The sequence below is a fragment of the Pseudophryne corroboree genome, chromosome 2 (assembly GCF_028390025.1).
Source record: "Pseudophryne corroboree isolate aPseCor3 chromosome 2, aPseCor3.hap2, whole genome shotgun sequence".
Lineage (NCBI taxonomy): Eukaryota > Metazoa > Chordata > Amphibia > Anura > Myobatrachidae > Pseudophryne > Pseudophryne corroboree.
Window position 1 is genome coordinate 466,172,772 of NC_086445.1, and position 13,524 is coordinate 466,186,295.

Below are 13,524 nucleotides of genomic sequence, written 5' to 3' on the forward strand. Positions count from 1 at the left end.
GCAGGGAGCCTGTTGCCAGCAGTGCTCCCTGAAAATAAAAGACCTAACAAAAGTCTTTTCTAGAGAAACTCAGTAGAGCTCCCCTAGTGTGCAACCAGTCTCCTCTGGGCACAGGATCTAACTGGGGTCTGGAGGAGGGGCATAGAGGGAGGAGCCAGCTCACGCCCATGAAAAGGTCTTAAAGTGCCCATGTCTCCTGCGGAGCCCGTCTTTACCCCATGGTCCTTACGGAGTCCCCAGCATCCTCCAGGACGTAAGAGAAATAAATATATATATATATTTATATATATATATATATATATATATATATATATACACACACACACACTAGAGATGTGCACCGGAAATTTTTCTGGTTTTGTTTTTTGATTCGGTTCCGCGGCCATGTTTTGGATTCGGACGCATTTTGGCAAAACCTCCATGAAAATTTTTGGTCGGATGCGGGTGTGTTTTGGATTTGGGTATTTTTTTTTCAAAACCCCCTCAAAAACAGCTTAAATCATAGAATTTGGGGGTAATTTTGATCCTATAGTATTATTAACCTCAATAACCACAATTTCCACTCAATTTCAGTCTATTCTGAACACCTAACACCTCACAATACTATTTTTAGTCCTAAAATTTGCACCGAGGTCACTGGATGACTAAGCTAAGAGACCCAAGAGGGCGGCACAAACACCTGGCCCATCTAGGAGTGGCACTGCACTGTCAGACAGGATGGCACTTAAAAAAATTGGCCCCAAACAGCACACGATGCAAAGAAAAGAGAAAAAGAGGTGCACTGTGGTCGCTGGACGTCTAAGCTAAGCAACACAAACACCTCAATATCACAGGAATTATTCGTTCTAATCAATGGTATTATTGGTCCAAATCACTGGAAGAAAATGACAAAATCACTGGAATTATTTGGCAAGATCACTGTAATTAATAATTATAAATCACTGATATTAATTGGTAAAATCTCGCTATCGCCTGCCTAGTGAAGTGGAATCTAGATGGGATTTTGTACCGGGGACACAATAACTTCATCAATTGTCTAAATCCCACTGCACTAATGGCGGAAAACGGGCACACGTCTAACAGCGCACTGATTATACTGATCACTGAAGATACTACGGAGAACTGACACTGAGCAGCGAGAACAGCACTGGACTATTGTACTGTAGTATACTGGTCACTACAATGCAGCACTGACACTGAGAACAGATATTAAGCACTGATCAGGATACTAGAACTGAGTCTGACACGGAGCTGCAAGATACAGCAATGGCCTACTGTACTATATGTATACTGCTGGTCACCAAAATGCTGCACTGTCCTACTATATACTGCTCACAATAATGCAGCACAGAGATAGTATACTTGACACAGAGCTGCAAGATACAGCAATGTCCTACTGTACTGTACTACAATAATTATATACTGGTGGTCCCCAGTCCCCACAATGCAGCACACTGAGCACAGATATTTGCAGCACACTGAGCACAGATATGGAGCGTTTTCAGGCAGAGAACGTAGATATTTTCAGCACACTGAGCACAGAAATTTGCAGCACACTGAGCACAGAAATTTGCAGCACACTGAGCACAGATTACGGAGCTTTTCAGGGAGAGAACGTAGCCATGTCCTCTCCGTTCAATCTCCAATGCACGAGTGAAAATGGCGGCGACGCGCGGCTCTTTATATAGAATACGCATCTCGCGAGAATCCGACAGCGGGATGATGACGTTCGGGCGCGTTCGGGTTAATCGAGCAAGGCGGGAAGATCCGAGGCTGCCTCGGACCCGTGTAAAATAGGTGAAGTTCGGGGGGGTTCGGATCTCGGAGAACCGAACCCGCTCATCTCTAATATAAACAGCGATGTCATCACTTCAATGTTCATTAGTAAACCTTGTGTACTATAAGGAAAAATACATTCTTTACCTTAAATCATTATGGAGTCTATTCATGGAGCAGTGAAATCAGTGGAGAAAAAGACCTGTGGAGAAGTTGCCCAGGGCATCCAGCTTTGACGGAATCCTTTATCCAGTACATTTTATAAAAATGTTAGGGAAATGCTGATTGGTTGCCATGGGCAACTTATCTACTTGTTTCTCCACTGTTTTCAGTGCTTCATGAATAGATTCCTAAGTTTTTATGAAGTCTCATTAAACCTGGTAACTGTATATGAGCATAAACTACTCAGAGATTCTAATGTCCTGATCATTCACTGTAGGGAGTACATTATCCTATAAATTAAATTATACAATTTGATGGAGAGGGGCAGTGTATGTTGCATCATCTGCCATGAAGCATATGGCTGTTACGTGTTGTATTGTGGTTGTATGTGTGCCTACTGTAGGCTAAATGTTCCGCTATGCAACTGGTGAAGACATTCCATGTCTAGAACAATAGCAATCCTTATCAGCTTAAGCCATGTTTTTTGGAGTAAATCAATAACTGGGCAGATGACCATCCTTATTATGTCAAGGTGCTTCTACTAATATTGTCTATTGTGGGGCAGCTGTATTAAGCCTGGAGAAGTGATAAAGCAGTGATAAGTGCAAGGTGATAATGCACCAGCCAATCAGCTCCAATATGTAAATTGACAGTTAGGAGTTGACTGGCTGGTGCGTTATCACCATCCACTTATCACGGCTTTATCACTTCTCCAGGCTTAATACATCTGACCCTGTGTTTGTTACTTCTTACTTTTCATTTAAGTTTTCAGAAAATAGTCGCAATATACATCGTATATTCAGCCACATCATAACTGAAGTTAGAAACTGGGGACAGGTTTTCTAAAGTGAGAAAGATACAGAAAATGACTCTTACCTTTAAATGTTTTATCTTCCTCCTTTATCTATCAACTTTCCTATGTCTTGTATACATATGCTGGTCCTAAAATAGAAAGATTTAATGATTACTCCTTTTTTTGTCTTGACTCACAACGGACACATAACATGTAAAACGTTTTTTGGAAATATTTTATACCTTGTATTTCTAGTTACAAACAGTATTTTACTAATAGAACGGACATAACTGCTTTGCATGCATTTTCTGTAATGTACTGCATCACGAATAATACTGGTTAACAGCACATTTTCCTGAACAGTACAAGCCCCCTAGCCTGTAGTACACATGCAGGACCGATTTGGCAATGGTTAGTGTATATAGTTTATTGTCTATTGTATCACTAGTCGTGGCATGATAATTATGTGTGAACTAGGAATTTATTTTGTTCCACTCCATAAACACTTTCATATTGCCACAGTGTTTATGAGAGTGGGAGATGTTTATTTTCCTTCAAAAGAGGTTATAGCTTAAACTCTAGCTTGCCTTTTTAAACACTTTAGACATTATCCCACATAAAACACCCCAAAGAGTGCAATAAACTATATCAATGTGTTCTTTTTTTATATGCTAGCATATGGGCCAAACACAGCAGGGTATATTGTCCTAATGGACTAAATTGTGTGTTTCCTAAATATTGGTGATAACTATGCCAAAAAAAAATAGACATACTGTAGGCACACAAATTAAATCATTAGGACCTGCAAGAATTTTAACTCATTATACATGAAAAAAAAAGGATCAACTTATAGTCTGGCAGAAAAACAGATTAAAGTTCATTCACATCTGCAACCAAGTTTAAAGGCCCATACACACTGGGCGATTTTGAGCTGAAAACAGGTCACTTTAGGTGTGTTGAGCTGCTTTCAGCTCAAAGCCGCCCAGTGTGTATGGACAAGCGGTGAGCGCTGATGCGCACTCCCGCTTCATCACTGGTGGCCGCCGTTCATCTACTGGTATTACCAGTAGATGAACGGCGGAGTGAGCGGCTTTCCATAGCGTCCTGCAATGGAAAGCCGCTCACCCCCGCTGACATCGCTGGGCAGGGGGGAAAAGCGCTCAGTGTGTATGCACTGAGCGCTTTTCAGCCCAGCGATGTCAGCGATCATCACTGTGCATGCACGCTGGTCAAAAACGCCAAGTGTGTATGGACCTTAAGTACAAAGGGGGTCATTCAGAGTTGATCGTAGCTGTGCTAAATTTAGCACAGCTAGAGTTACAGCTGGGCGGGAGTTACTCGTCGCTGCCCCGGGTCGCAGCGGCTGTGTGTGACGTCATGCAGCCACTGTGGCCCGCCCCCCACACGGTCTAACCACGCCTGCGTTGGCCGAATCATGCCCCGAAAACTGCGGCTAAACGCCACCGTGCCGCCCCCTCCCGCCCAGCGAACGCCTCTACCTGTCAATCAGGCAGAGGCAATCGCTGGGTAACGACTGCCTTAGGCCGTCTGGCATGCACCAGCGCACTGCAGCACCGTCGCATGCGCAGTTCCGACCCGATCGCTGCGAACAACTGCAGCTTGCGATCGGGCCGGAATGACCCCCAATATAGAAGCTACAGCCTCTCTTCTAGAGTTGACCATATTGATATTGAAATCCAGCCTTATAGGGTAAGGAGAGGATTTGGTAAATATGTAAACTAGAAAGAACACTTATTTAAGCCAAACAGATTGATATACTAGTAAAATGGGAGGGGGGGGGGGGGGGAGCTTGTCTATCTAAACTAAAAGATAGTGAAACTTATTTTAGTACCAAAAATGTACCCAAAATGTAAGATATTTTTTTAAAATTATCAAATTATTACAATAGCTATTTAAGCCCAATTTAGTATAAATTTATTAACAAATATGCAGATTTATTATTAAAATTATACTGAATAAGGGTTAGAGTATACTAGAACGCAAGTTGGAAAGCATAATGTCTATCAGTGGTGGCCATATTGTTTCCGGTTGCCATAATTCAACATTAGTATAAAACACTATTTTGATTATATTTGTAGTATGGGCGTTAGAAAGCATTGTAGCCTCAATACTTTTGAGAAAGAACATTCATTCGAAACATGTTATGATGACTGTATGTACCCTAATCCCACTGCTCCTTTAGTCTGAATTTACCATCACTGTATACCAAGTAGAGATTTCATTTTGTGAACCAGATGGGACTGGGACATCAGTGTTCTTCAATGTAAACTTTCTATCTACACACTTGGGGACAAGTGTATTCTGTGGCTTTACCTATTGATGTTTTTATATACTTTATGTGGTTACATTTTAGTAATAAATATACTGTTCATTCCATACAGTACTGCACTAGAGTTTTTTTTTTGTTTTTTCTTACCTACTGTTACTGGTATCAAGTTTGCCGAATAAAAGGTGACCAGTAAGGGAGTAGGGGACCTATTCCTCACTCCTTCATATCCATGGATCACATTTGGGCATTTATACTATGTTTTATATTTTACATGTTGTCTGAAATGAATCTGTGAATACATGTAACCAGGAAAATGAGCCAATGCGGAAGTGGCATACTTCGTTTGATAAGGATTTCTATTAGTGATGAAGAAAGGTGAAGCTTCTTATTTGTTGTTTATTTCTGCTGGCTGTTATTTCTGTTTTATTGCACATTAAGGGGTATATTCAATTGAAGTCGAAAGCTGCCGTCTGTCGAAAAGACGTCAGTTTTCGACTTTTTAAGGTCGAATCGTGTTTTGACCTATTCAATCAAACCCCAAATTTTTCGACAACTCGAGGAATTCAGCTTGTCGAGAAAAAGCACGTGGATTGGCGGAATAGCTGCCGATCCACGTGCTTGTGTCGAAAATGGGGCCAAAACCCGACAGGTTTTGGCCCCCTTTTCGACCATCTCAGTCCAACATAAAAAAATGTCGGACTGAGATGTGGGACCCAGAGGAGGAGAGGGGGGGGGGGGGAGCTGCGGGGAGACGGGGGACAGCCGCAGGGCATACAGGGGAGAGAAGCGCTGCAGGAGGATGTCTCACAGCCGCACCGCTCACGGCAGCGTCCACCCGGCTCCAGCTAGTGAGGTCGCGCTTGCTGGAGCCAGGTGGACACTGCCGTGAGGTCGGGCGGCTGTGAGACGTCCTTCTGCAGCGCTACTGTAATGCTGCTCTCCTCCGTCTGCCCGCAGCTGTGCCCGCGGCTCCACCCCCCACCCCCTCCTCCCCTCTCCTCCTTGGATCCCTCATCTCAATTCGACTTTTTGAAAGTCGAATTGAGATAAGATTGAATAGGTGTTGTTGGATCCATTCCGACAACTGCATATCAGAATGGATCCGACCCTAATTGAATATACCCCTAAATCTTACATCAAGTTTAACATGATACATGAAAGGGTATGTTTGTGAGAAAACAACATCTCAAACTCCAATAAATAAATATATAAAGGGGCGTAATGTAAATGGATTTATATTTAATAATACTTACAACACTAAAACATTTTATTGTATAAGTGTTGGTTTCATGATTATGTACTAAAATGTTATTCACTTTGTAATAGTACATGGGGTATATGCAATTCACGGCGAATCGCGGCAATTTTTCGCCGTTTTTTAATTCGACAGGTGAATTTCGGAAGGTGGCTGCCGGAATTCACCATATTCAATGAAAAACGGATTCGCCAGAACCGCGGGCGAAAATCGGCCGATTTGGCGGATTTTGCCGCGATTTTAAAAAACGGGAAAAAACGGGAAAAACCCGGAAAAAAAAATGGCGTGGGGTCCCCCCTCCAAAGCATAACCAGCCTCGGGCTCATCGAGCTGGTCCTGGTTCTAAAAATCCGGGGAAAAATTGACAGGGGATCCCCCGTATTTTTAAAACCAGCACCGGGCTCTGCGCCTGGTGCTGGTGCCAAAAATACGGGGGACAAAAAGAGTAGGGGTCCCCCGTATTTTTAACACCAGCATCGGGCTCCACTAGCTGGACAGATAATGCCACAGCCGGGGGTCACTTTTATGCCGTGCCCTGCGGCCGTGGCATTAAATATCCAACTAGTCACCCCTGGCCGGGGTACCCTGGGGGAGTGGGGACCCCTACAATCAAGGGGTCCACCCCCCCCAGCCACCCAAGGGCCAGGGGTGAAGCCCGAGCTGTCCCCCCCCATCCAATGGGCTGCGGATGGGGGGGCTGATAGCCTTTTGTGATAATGAAAAGAATATTGTTTTTTCCAGCAGTACTACAAGTCCCAGCAAGCCTCCCCCGCAAGCTGGTACATGGAGAACCACAAGTACCAGCATGCGGGAGAAAAACGGGCCCGCTGGTACCTGTAGTACTACTGGAAAAAAAATACCCAAATAAAAACAGTACACAGACACCTTGATAGTAAAACTTTATTACACACTACCGACACACACATACTTACCTATGTTGACACGCCGACTGCCACGGTCTCCGACGATCCGAGGGTACCTGTGAAAAAATTATACTCACCTTCCAGCATCCAGAGGTACATCCACGTCCAGATATAAATCCACGTACTTGTTATAAAAACAAACCGAACACCCGCTCCATACCGGACTAAAAGGGGTCCCATGCTTTCACATCAGACCCCTTTCTCCCGAATGCCGGGACATCACGTGACTCCTGTCACTGAAGTCCCTTCAGCCAATCAGGAAGCGCTACTTCCGTGGCGCTCACCTGATTGGCTGTGCGCTGTCTGAGCTGTGACAGCGCATCGCAAAGCCGCTCCATTAGTTTCAATGGTGGGAGCTTAGCGGCTAGCGGTGGGGTTACCCGCGGTCAGCCGCTGACCGGCGGGTGACCTCACCGCTAGCCGCTAAGTTCCCACCATTGAATAAAATGGACGGGGCTGTGCGATGCGCTGTCTGAGTTCAGACAGCGCACAGCCAATCAGGTGAGCGCAACGAAGTTGCGCTTCCTGATTGGCTTTAGAGACCTTTGTGTGACAGCTGTCACTGACAGGTCTCATTCGTGGAAAGGGGTCTCATGTGTCAGCATGGGACCCCTTTCAGTCCGGTGGTCGGGTATTTGCGATTTGTTATTTTGCCAAGTACGTGGATTTATCTCTGGACCATGGCTGAGGTGAGTATATTGAACTTTTCTTTTCAGGTATCCGTGGATTCTACTTGGAGAAGAGGACCGATGTCGGCGTGTGAACATAGGTAAGTATATGTGTGTCGGCAGTGTGTAATAAAGTTTTACTGTCACGGTGTGTGTGTCCTGTTTTTATTTGGGTATTTTTTTCCCAGTAGTACTACAGGTACCAGCGGGCCCGTTTTTCTCCCGCATGCTGGTACTTGTGGTTCTCCAAGTACCAGCTTGCGGGGGAGGCTTGCTGGGACTTGTAGTACTGCTGGAAAAAACAATATCTTTTCATGATCACAAAAGGCTATCAGCCCCCCCATCCGCAGCCCATTGGATGGGGGGGGACAGCCTCGGGCTTCACCCCTGGCCCTTGGGTGGCTGGGGGGGGGGGACCCCTTGATTGAAGGGGTCCCCACTCCCCCAGGGTACCCCGGCCAGGGGTGACTAGTTGGATATTTAATGCCACGGCCGCAGGGCACGGCATAAAAGTGACCCCCGGCTGTGGCATTATCTGTCCAGCTAGTGGAGCCCGATGCTGGTGTTAAAAATACGGGGGACCCCTACTCTTTTTGTCCCCCGTATTTTTGGCACCAGCACCAGGCGCAGAGCCCGGTGCTGGTTCTAAAAATACGGGGGATCCCCTGTCAATTTTTTCCCCGCATTTTTAGAACCAGGACCAGCTCGAAGAGCCCGAGGCTGGTTATGCTTTGGAGGGGGGACCCCACGCCATTTTTTTTTAGGATTTTACCGTTCCAGCAATAAAAATAAAAATAAATAATATTTTAAAAAATATATTAATAATATTTGTGCCTCCAAAAAAAAAAAAAAAAAAGTACCTAATCCCTTCTAATATAAATAGATATGCTATTCCTAAAAAAAAAAACACCAAAAAAAACATGTTTAAATTTTTTTTTATTGTTTTCACCCTCCAAAGTGTGGCGGATTGAAAATGACGAATTTGCTGTCTAAAAGCACTGCTGTCGAATTTCCAAACTTGAATTGAATATGCTTTGGTCGAATTGCAGCACTTGTATCATTGCAGAAAAGTCGAATTTGCAAAAATTCGAATTTCAAAAAGTCGAATTTTGAAAGTCCGTTTTTTGGTCGGAAAGCACTGAATTGCATAGGCAAATTTTTTTTTGGGGCGAAAATGACCCGAAATTCGACAATTTCGGGAATTCGACCGCAATTGCATATACCCCCATATCTATTAATAATACTGATGCAGAACTTGCCTTACTTGTGGCATACTTGATCTCCAAGTACCTAAAAAAAGCCCTCATCCAATCCTTTCCCCCTACATCACTGATCTCATCTCCCCACACTCCCAATGACTGTTGTCTCGCCTCCTGATTACATCTTTCCACTCCCACCTTCAAGATTTCACCCGTGCAACCCACCACTGTAACTCTCTCCCTCCTCCAATCAGACTATTCACCTCTCCAAAGCTTCAAACGTATACTCAAAAGCCATTTTTTATTAAAACTTTGAAGCCCTCATCCTAACCTACCACTTTATCCTTGCTCATACCATTTGCCACTCGTCTGTCTGCCCCTTTCATTTAGACTGTAAGTTCTCAAAAGCATTTCCCTGTTCCCACATTTTTCCCTTCCTCACTTATACCATCAGCTCTCCAACCCTGTGCCCACTTTGGCACCAAATATTTGGATCTAGCAGCAGGCACCAGGCCCAGAGACAAGTGGGTATAAAAGGGTACAGCTGTGCCAGGCACCTAGGTTCAGATGGGCCCCGTGGTACACAAAGAATCAAATAAAATGACTGTGTTGGCAGTCATCAGGCGCGGTCCCCGTCGAACCGTTAGGTCCATACTACTATGAATGACATGTATGACGCAGCGCTGGCCCTTCCCTGCTCTTTGTCTACCTTCCTACCGATGTGGCCACCTCAGAGGAGCAGGAACACGCAGCCTGACAAACAATACTGATGGGCACAATTTGAGGACAAGCAAGCAGCAGCAAGTTCCAGCAGCACTGTCCACTCCCTGCAGACACCCTCCTAACCTATGAGGCAGTCGCCGTAAAAATTATTTAAGAACTGGAAGAGACGACTCACTGGTATAGTAAGCAACAATGTATTGATCGATACATACATACATACATTGGCGTTTCTATAAATAGGTTCAGTGTGTGCGGTACAACACTGGCCCCTGGGTCCAGGGGGGCCCACACCGCACACATTGCACCCATACATTATACTTACCCCTTCGAAATCCAGCATTGGCAGCCCTGCTGTGCGGGCGCAAGTCACTTGGAAAATGGCCGCTACGGCCTATTCCGAATGATTTGCGCATACGCACTGAATGTGTCTCCTGGAACAAGGCACGGGCGCCAAAGTCTACTGCTGCTGGAGAGGGAGGCCCACGACGGAGGCTGCACGTGGGTCCCCTCCTTTCTTAAAACGCCCCTGGATCAACAGATAGATAATAGACCAACATCTGCAGCATAATATTCAGAGTTACTCTCCAATGGATATGCTACAGCTCTGGCCTGACCCGTGCGGCGTGTAGTGTGATGGTGATGGTGGGGTTGAGCCCCCAGAGATATCAGTGTACTGTGCCTCAAGAGTTCTGTTACCAGCCCTCTCAGGCACTATTTCTGTGGGTATGACTGCAAGTGAAGCAATGTGTATATAGCTTGTATCTCATGTTCTGTAAATGTTTTGTACTGGAAGTTTTTTTTGTGTTCAATTTGTTTCTTCTAGTTTGCATGATTTCCTGAATTTTGTAAGGTGCTGCAAACTCTTGTGATGCCATATAAATAAACAGATAATAATAATAATAATAATAATAATAGATACAATTTTGCATTTACATCCATGTAGAATTCTCTAAAAATAGACTTTGATCACCATTACAGAATGACCCCCTTCTGTGTTCATTCCAATGGTGTCTGACATAAAAGAACAGACTGCAATGTATTTGGACAAGATGTAGTTTTGAACAGTTTGTTTTATGATCTGCAAATTTACCAGAACTTTCAAAGGAAAAACACAATTGTTGAAGATAGATTTTCAGAAATCAGGCTTCAGTAAAACTAAGCATAGGACTAACCAGTGATTTTCCATGCGATCATCTCAGATATTACCACACGGCAATACTGCAAAAAATAAGAATTTACTCACCGGTAATTCTATTTCTCGTAGTCCGTAGTGGATGCTGGGTACTCCGTAAGGACCATGGGGAATAGACGGGCTCCGCAGGAGACTGGGCACTCTAAAAGAAAGATTAGGTACTATCTGGTGTGCACTGGCTCCTCCCTCTATGCCCCTCCTCCAGACCTCAGTTAGGGAAACTGTGCCCGGAAGAGCTGACACTACAAGGAAAGGATTTGGAATCCAGGGTAAGACTCATACCAGCCACACCAATCACACCGTACAACTTGTGATAACTATACCCAGTTAACAGTATGAACAACAAATGAGCCTCATTAACAGATGGCTCATAACAAAACCCTTTAGTTAAGCAATAACTATATACACGTATTGCAGAGAGTCCGCACTTGGGACGGGCTCCCAGCATCAACTACGGACTACGAGAAATAGAATTACCGGTGAGTAAATTCTTATTTTCTCTGACGTCCTAGTGGATGCTGGGTACTCCGTAAGGACCATGGGGATTATACCAAAGCTCCCAAACGGGCGGGAGAGTGCGGATGACTCTGCAGCACCGCATGAGCAAACTCAAGGTCCTCCTCAGCCAGGGTATCAAACTTGTAGAATTTTGCAAACGTGTTTGACCCCGACCAGGTAGCAGCTCGGCAAAATTGTAATGCCGAGACCCCTTGGGCAGCCGCCCAAGAAGAGCCCCCTTCCTCGTGGAATGGGCTTTTACTGATTTAGGATGCGGCAGTCCAGCCGCAGAATGTGCAAGTTGAATCGTGCTACAGATCCAGCGAGCAATAGTCTGCTTAGAAGCAGGAGCACCCAGCTTGTTGGGTGCATGCAGGATAACAGCGAGTCAGAATTTCTGACTCTAGCCGTCCTGGAAACATAGATTTTCAGGGCCCGGACTACATCCAGCAACTTTGTGGCCTCCAAGTCCTGAGTAGCCGCAGGCACCACAATAGGTTGGTTCAAATGAAACGCTGATACCACCTTAGGGAGAAATTGGGGACAAATCCTCAATTCTGCCCTGTCCCTATGGAAGATCAGATAAGGGCTTTCACATGACAAAGCCGCCAATTCTGACACACGCCTAGCCGAAGCCAAGGCCAAATATGTATGACCACTTTCCACGTGAGATACTTCAACTCCACGTTCTGAAGTGGCTCAAAACAATGTGATTTTAGGAAATCCAACACTACGTTGAGATCCCAAGGTGCCCCTGGAGGCACAAAAAGGGGGCTGAATATGCAGCACTCCCTTAACAACGTCTGAACGTCAGGCAGCGTCTTTCCAAGCCTTTAACAGCGTAGGAATCACTTCATCTGGAACGCCCTTTTCCGTTAGGATTCGGCGTTCACCCGCCAAGCCTTCAAACGCAGCCGCGGTAAGTCTTGGAACAGACAGGGCCCCTGCAGTAACAGGTCCTGTCTGAGAGACAGAGGCCATGGGTCCTCCTAGATCATTTCTTGTAGTTCTGGGTACCAAGTTCTTCTTGGCCAATCCGGAACTACGAGTATAGTTCTTACTCCTCTCTTACTTACTATCCTCAGTACCTTGGGTATGAGAGGAAGAGGAGGGAACACATAAACCGACTGGTACACCCACGGTGTCACTAGTGCGTCCACAGCTATCGCCTGATGGTCTCATGACCTGGCGCAATACTTTTTTAGCTTTTTGTTGAGGCGGGACGCCATCATGTCAACCTGTGGCCGTTCCCAACGGTTCACAATCTGCGTGAAGACTTCTGGATGAAGTCCCCACTCTCCCGGGTGGATCGTGCCTGCTGAGGAAGTCTGCTTCCTAGTTTTCCACACCCGGAATGAACACTGCTGACAGTGTTAGCACGTGATACTCCGCCCATCGGAGAATCCTTGTGGCTTCTGCCAACGCCATCCTGCTTCTTGTGCCGCCTTGTCGGTTTACATGGGCGACAGCCGTGATGTTGTCTGACTGAATCAGCACCGGCTGGATTTGAAGCAGGGGTTCTGCTTGCCTTAGAGCATTGTAAATGGCCCTTAGGTTCAGAATATTTATGTGTAGGGAAGTCTCCTGACTCGACCATTGTCCTCGGAAATTTCTTCCCTGAGTGACTGCTCCCCAACCTCGGAGGCTTGCATCCGTGGTCACCAGGACCCAGTCCTGAATGCCGAATCTGCGGCCCTCGAGAAGATGAGCACTCTGCAGCCACCACAGCAGAGACACCCTGGCCCTCGGGGACAGGGTGATCAGCCGATGCATCTGAAGATGCGATCCTCACTTGTCTAACAGGTCCCACTGAAAGTTCCTTGCATGGAACCTGCCGAAGGGAATTGCTTCGTAAGAAGCTACCATCTTTTCCAGGACTCGCGTGCAATGATGCACCGACACCTGTTTTGGTTTCAGGAGGTCTCTGACCAGAGATGACAACTCCTTGGCCTTCTCCTCCGGGAGAAACACCTTCTTCTGTTCTGTGTCCAGAAACATGCCCAATATCAGCAGACGCGTCGTAGGAACCAGCTGCGACTTTGGGA

At 45.7% G+C, this 13,524-nt stretch overlaps 1 protein-coding gene across 2 annotated transcripts in view; it reads right to left on the reverse strand.

Moving 5' to 3' along the window:
• The window catches only part of ST6GAL2 (ST6 beta-galactoside alpha-2,6-sialyltransferase 2), a 232,064-nt gene that overhangs the window by 164,938 nt on the left and 53,602 nt on the right, over window positions 1-13,524 (reverse strand). For both annotated transcript variants that reach the window (XM_063953803.1, XM_063953802.1), the window contains exon 2: window positions 2,815-2,880. The gene's annotated coding sequence lies outside the window, so the exon portion shown is untranslated. The remainder of the gene's footprint in view (window positions 1-2,814; window positions 2,881-13,524) is intronic.